Below are 6000 nucleotides of genomic sequence, written 5' to 3' on the forward strand. Positions count from 1 at the left end.
CATCATCATACAATGGCAGTTAACTTGTTATTAAATTGGGAATACCGCACACAATGGGGGAATATGGCTCCAATTGGGCAAGCCCCAAAGAGAGGAAGTTACAGCAATAGTTCATATTGGCCTTTCTAGAGGTGCAGCTGGCAGCTGGCAGCAGGAGATGGTGCTTGATATTGGGCATATCACACACAGCGAAACGAAAAAGGTTCAGCACATTCATTTTGCACAAAAGTTGTTAAATGGTAAACTGTTCACAATGATAATGGTATGCCATGCAATCTGCCATCTAGAGCGTTTCGCTCACAATAAATAGCTCACATAGGGGCACGTTCCCTCCAATGGAAGCACATAAAATGGATCACATTGGGGCCCATTCAACGTGATGGCAGCAAATAGTCCCCATTGAGCATGCTGTCTGCATACAGCTGCATTAGGCGGCTCATCTCGTCTGAATGACCGGCATGACAGCGCCCAAAATGGAATCAGTGTGTGCGGCAGGAGCACAGAGGCGTCCCCCCCCTCGCCCCCCCGCCCCAAACCCCCCTCCCCGGCTCCCTGAGGGGGCTCCGTGAATAAATCTCCGTCTCAGCGCTGTCAGACCAGACATACACGGGCACGGCTGTTCTTAGCCCTATCTGTGTTTCGGATGGCTGGGCAGGAGCAACACGCCATCCTCCAGGCATAGAGAGAGAGAGAGAGAGAGAGAGAGAGGGAGAGAGAGAGAGAGAGAGGAGAGAGAGAGAGAGAGAGAGAGAGAGAGAGAGAGAGAGAGAGGGAGAGGGAAAGGAGATAGCGGGCAAAAGGGGAAAGCGAGTGAAAGAAAGAAAAAGGACAGAGCGCATGTGAGGGTAAAGGTACTCTTTCTGGCTGTCAGTGGGCTTCTCTGAGGCAGGAGCAGGATAATGGTCCTCAGCAAGAGGAGAGCTGTTCAATAAGCCCACACCCACCCTCCTGGTCCACAACTTTCTCAGTCATCTCAGTGACTTACTGTATGAGCTGAAGTGCCCTTTTTGCTTATTGCTTGGTCTAAAAGTTCTGCAGTTCCAGGTCTGTGTGAAAGTATGTCTTAAGGTGCTGTGCAGAACTTTAGGAAAGCTTTCAAGAATGACAAGCACAGTTTGTCACCTTCAGCAGTTTAGGTGGCGAGTCGAGAACGACAAAACACAGCAAGAGCTTTGACCTTTCAGTTCTTCTACTATGTCATCTGGAATGAAGGGAGCCCCGGGAAGCTGCTTCACTTTGAAGGTTCATTCATATGAGCAAGCCGTCTCTGGACCACATCTGGCCCTGATCTGCACCGAGTACGGATCTAGTCTGCATCTGATCTCTATCCACTTATCTGGTGTGGATCTAGTCTGCATCTGATCTCTATCCACTTATCTGGTTTGGATCTAGTCTGCATCTGATCTCATCTCTATCCACTTATCTGGTGTGGATCTAGTCTGCATCTGATCTCATCTCTATCCACTTATCTGGTGTGGATCAAGTCTGCATCTGATCTGGATTGAGCCTGCATCTGATCTGCATCTGAATTTGCACCTGTGTGGATATGTTCTGATTTGCTCTGGTAGGCCTATTGACCCTGACCCTGAGCATGGGAAATATGCATTCTAAATCAAATATTATTATCCCCAATGAACAGAAGTGCAATCTGCAGTGTAACCAGACAGAGATGCAAATACTTTGCTCATTTACTCATTGAACAGAAAGAACAAAAAAGTGCAAAAGATCGACATCAAACATGACACGTGTCTTCAGCACCCCAATAGATTATTTTACTTCCTATTATGGCTTTGACATAAAACATAGTGCCAATGGGAGCATCCATTCTACTGTTTGCAATTCTATGATCTACCCTTGTCTCATTCATCCCTTGTCCTGTCCATCTGCTCACATCTATCACATCAAGGCTCCACTCTGACTCTGGTATATGTGAGTGGCATAAAAGTGCACTGGGATTGAGCTTTGAATCTCAGAGCTGGGAGGCAAACATGCAAGCAATGAAACGAAAGCCCATGGGAGCCCATGTCATTGACTTGTCTCTTAAGGCATCAGGGTGTGAGGTTTACATGCTGCTGTGCACACCATGCCCATTGGCCCTCATTACAACCCCTATGCCTACACACACACACACACACACACACACACACACACACACAAGCACACCCACAGACACAAACTTGGACAAGCACACATACACACACACACACACACACAAATAGACACAAACACGGACAAGCAAACACACACATACACAGACACACACACATGATGCTTGAGTGGTCATAAAAACACAACACGCTTGTTATGAAAAGCACCACGCTTCGCATGAGTGTCTCTCTTCAAAGTGCCCTTGAGTCTGAAAAATAATTACAGTCATATTATTAACAACTAATTATCATCCTGAGCATAATCACTGGCAAAGTGGAATTTGTTGATTAAAACAAAGCTCCATAAAAACCAGGCTGGAGCCCACAGCCCTGGCCGAGATGTCTGGTGGGCCGTGTGGGCGATCGGAGCTGGGTTGCCTAATCAGGGCCTTTTCCTTCCGCCTGTCTCTGCTGCTCTGCAGTCGCTCACAGTCGTATAATGAGCAACGCGACCCAGTATTCACAAGCCTGAGCGGCAGATAGGCTTCTGGATCCGTAAACACAGAGTGTACATAATGCACGGCACGCTGCCGCTGCCGTTTTAACTGCGTGCCCCGCAGATCTCTCTGTGCGTCTGAGGGGGATCTTATAGCAGCTGTGGTTTTGTAATACACTGTGAGGCCTAAGCTACATTTTTTTTGTTTAATTCCAAAGTTTGTAATCTCTAAAGTTTTCCGACAAATTAGCATAAAGCTTCTAGAACCGCTATCATTGTGCAAAATCTGCCTTCTCCAGAAGATTAGCAAATCAAAATGAGCATATTTTGCAGGAATGACACTCAACTCATCCCCACCAGTGTCACAATCAAATGCCTTAGTTTGACATAGACAGAGCTGTCTGTGAAGGCACCTCAGACGAGCCGAGTCTTCACCGCATCTGTGCCAAATGAGAGCCTCACCAGAACCATTCCACTGTTACCCCAAAAATATGTTCTTCATTTAGTAATTCTTGAAGATATGAAGATTTTGGAGTTGATGCCCATCAGCTCTGAGCTTCAGGTACACAGCCCTTTAGTAAGCCAGGACTCAGCCAGACTGTTTGATCCTCTAGAGAAGATGTGATCTGGTGCAGAAATGGACCTAACCTATTCAGTCAAATAATATCAATCCAGATCAACATTGATAGTAATAATTTTATGAGTATTATTTGAGCTACCATCTGAGCTCCAACCATGGAGCTCCTTCTATTGTGTTACAACCAACAGACAACGTTCCCTTCCCCCCCCCTGTGAAATGCTATGCCAACATTCTTTGGAATGTGAAGCCAACTCATCACTAAGACAAAGCATTCTACCTTGATGTAATATGTCATGAAATGTAAATGTATTCATGTCTGGTATCATTATGATAGTCTCAGTGTAAGGATTGCAATAATTCCAGTGTAAGAATGTTTGGAATATTTTATAAGTGATGTTTCTGATATGATATCTCCCTCTAATCAGAGTGAGAGGGTGTGAAAAGGTGTGACTAGGTGTGAGTGGGTGTGACTGAAGCCGTTTAAGTGAACCAATGACCTTGCCTTGTTTTTGGCGCCCTATTCCCTTTGTTTCAAATCATTACAAATGTGATAAGATTGCAGTGTTGGTCAGATTGAGAGATTGACTTTTGTAGGAGGACATGCTGCAGGCCATGGGTCTTTGGTTCAATCCAAGGGCCCATGGCCTCCTTAGACTAAATTTTACCCTCTCTGCTTGTAAGAATAAAACCTGATTCCTACTGTACGTTTTCTTGAGTTTGCCAGTCTAAATTAATAGGTAATTATATCTAAATATATAATTTCCAACAACATCAACAGGCAAGTTAAGGGATAATAATAATCAAATAACACACATTATATCAATCACTGTGGAGTAAACACCACACACATATTATCTGGCCCCTGTCCTATGTTAAGCCCTTAGCTCATGTCACTTTCCCTTGATGTGCGTTTTTGCCTGAGCAGTCATTACAAGGGTCCCGTAATCATTCAATAATTCTGGAATGTTCTTTGAGATGCGACATCCATCCATGAGCTGGCTTGTGTGTCATCTCAGAGAGTCATCGTACGTCAGGACAAGAGGGACCACTCTGCCCACCACACCGCAGGTGTGTGTGGTGACTCACTGTCTGCTGGGGCCTATAAACACTTCATTTTAAAGAGCACATAGAATTGATGAAATGAGTATTGCACTATGTTCTCTGATGTTAAAATAGTATATTCAACTTTCATTGAAAAAATGCAATTTTACAAGCCCAATTAAAATAATATATTTAGGCTGGGTATTGAAATGGTCCGTTTGGCGCCCTCTTTGGCAACCACAATTGAACTTTGATTGCTTTGTGATATCTGACATCACAAGCAGGCTTTGTTCTAAGGCGGGGAGCACATTAGCCAGCGGCAAGCGGCAAGCGTAACGCAAAGGCTCAGACCATAATAATAAATCTAAACATTCTATCTCGTTCCTAAGTTCAATCTTTGTTGCTACGTCCTTAGACGAATCTGATTGGTTAAAATGCCGAAACATTCTAAAACTGATTGTGATGAGCCGAGCGTTACGCTTCAAAGTTGAACCAAGTTCAACTCTCACTTTGCTCAACGCTAGCGTTACACAAGCGTTGTCACCGTTCCGCTGCCGAACCATAGAGAACAATAGGAAACCTGCCGCTTGCCGCTGGCTAGTGTGATGTTTTAGTGGCTATTCCTAAGTTCAAGATTTTCATATGAAGGAAGGCACAACCATGCCTCATGTTCAAGATAGCTCTTTATTTATGAAAATAACTAATTCATGAAAGCCAAGACAAAAATGGTTTCCATTCTATGTCTCCTTTAAGTATGGGTGTTAATGGGGAAGGGATTCAAATTGCTGTCAAAGTGTGTGTGTGTGTGTGTGTGTGTGTGTGTGTGTGTGTGTGTGTGTGTGTGTGTGTGTGTGTGTTTTCATGTGTGTCCGCCTGCATGCATTTGAGTGTATGTGGGTGTTGTGTGTGTCTGTGTGTATGTGCTGTGTGCATGTGTGAATATATCACAGACCGGGCTCTTGTGGAGACAAATGCTGCTGAAATCTGGTGGCAGGATGCGAGTGTGTGAAACAGGAGGAGGAACAGGAGGGATTGTTAATCGTTTGTCCTCAAGGCACACTAACACTGATATACCAAACGACCATGCGCGCGCACACGCACACGCACACACACACACACACACACACCTTTAAGTGTTCCGCCTACTCATCCACTCTGACAGATGACACTCATGTACAAACAAGATGAATCAATTGTGCGGTGAGAAGAAGGCAACCACCAGACTGAGTCTCTCTCTCTCTCACACACACACACACACATTAGCCATTAGCACACACCTATTTACACTGGGGACAAAGCCTGGACACGCTAATGAAATGTCACCTCTCTCTCTGAGAAGTAATGAAAACGGAAAAGTCACTCAGTAGTGGGTTGGCAGCATTAGCCATTAACGCACACTCTCTCCATTCTAGCTACCTGACACACACACACAAACACACACACACACACACACTCCACTCTTGCAGCCCAAGTTGATGTCTGTATGACGCACGCTAAGCAGCACACTACCATAGAAACAATACAGTGAGCGATGCTGAGGCTCAGACATTATTCGTGTCACTGAATGAATATGCGCGACACAGACAAGCAAAATGGCCTCTCTTCTCCTCTTCTCTCGTCTCCTCTCCAACTCCAGGGGGTAATGGCACTGCAGGTCGTTTAATAAAGAGCCACTCGAGAGGACGGATCAGTGATGGAGCAACTCATAGAAACACTCAGGAACTTTCTAGATGCATTATGAGGCTCTTTGTGCCACAGTGATTTTATGAGACGTGCACTTTGCAAAAGGCATTATG

General features: G+C 45.0%; 1 protein-coding gene across 1 annotated transcript in view; it reads right to left on the reverse strand.

The window, feature by feature from the left end:
* Positions 1-6000, reverse strand: part of asic1b (acid-sensing (proton-gated) ion channel 1b) — a 187149-nt gene that overhangs the window by 26009 nt on the left and 155140 nt on the right. The gene's annotated exons all lie outside the window — the stretch shown is intronic.

The sequence above is a fragment of the Sardina pilchardus genome, chromosome 9, assembly GCF_963854185.1.
Source record: "Sardina pilchardus chromosome 9, fSarPil1.1, whole genome shotgun sequence".
Taxonomy (NCBI): Eukaryota; Metazoa; Chordata; class Actinopteri; order Clupeiformes; family Clupeidae; genus Sardina; species Sardina pilchardus.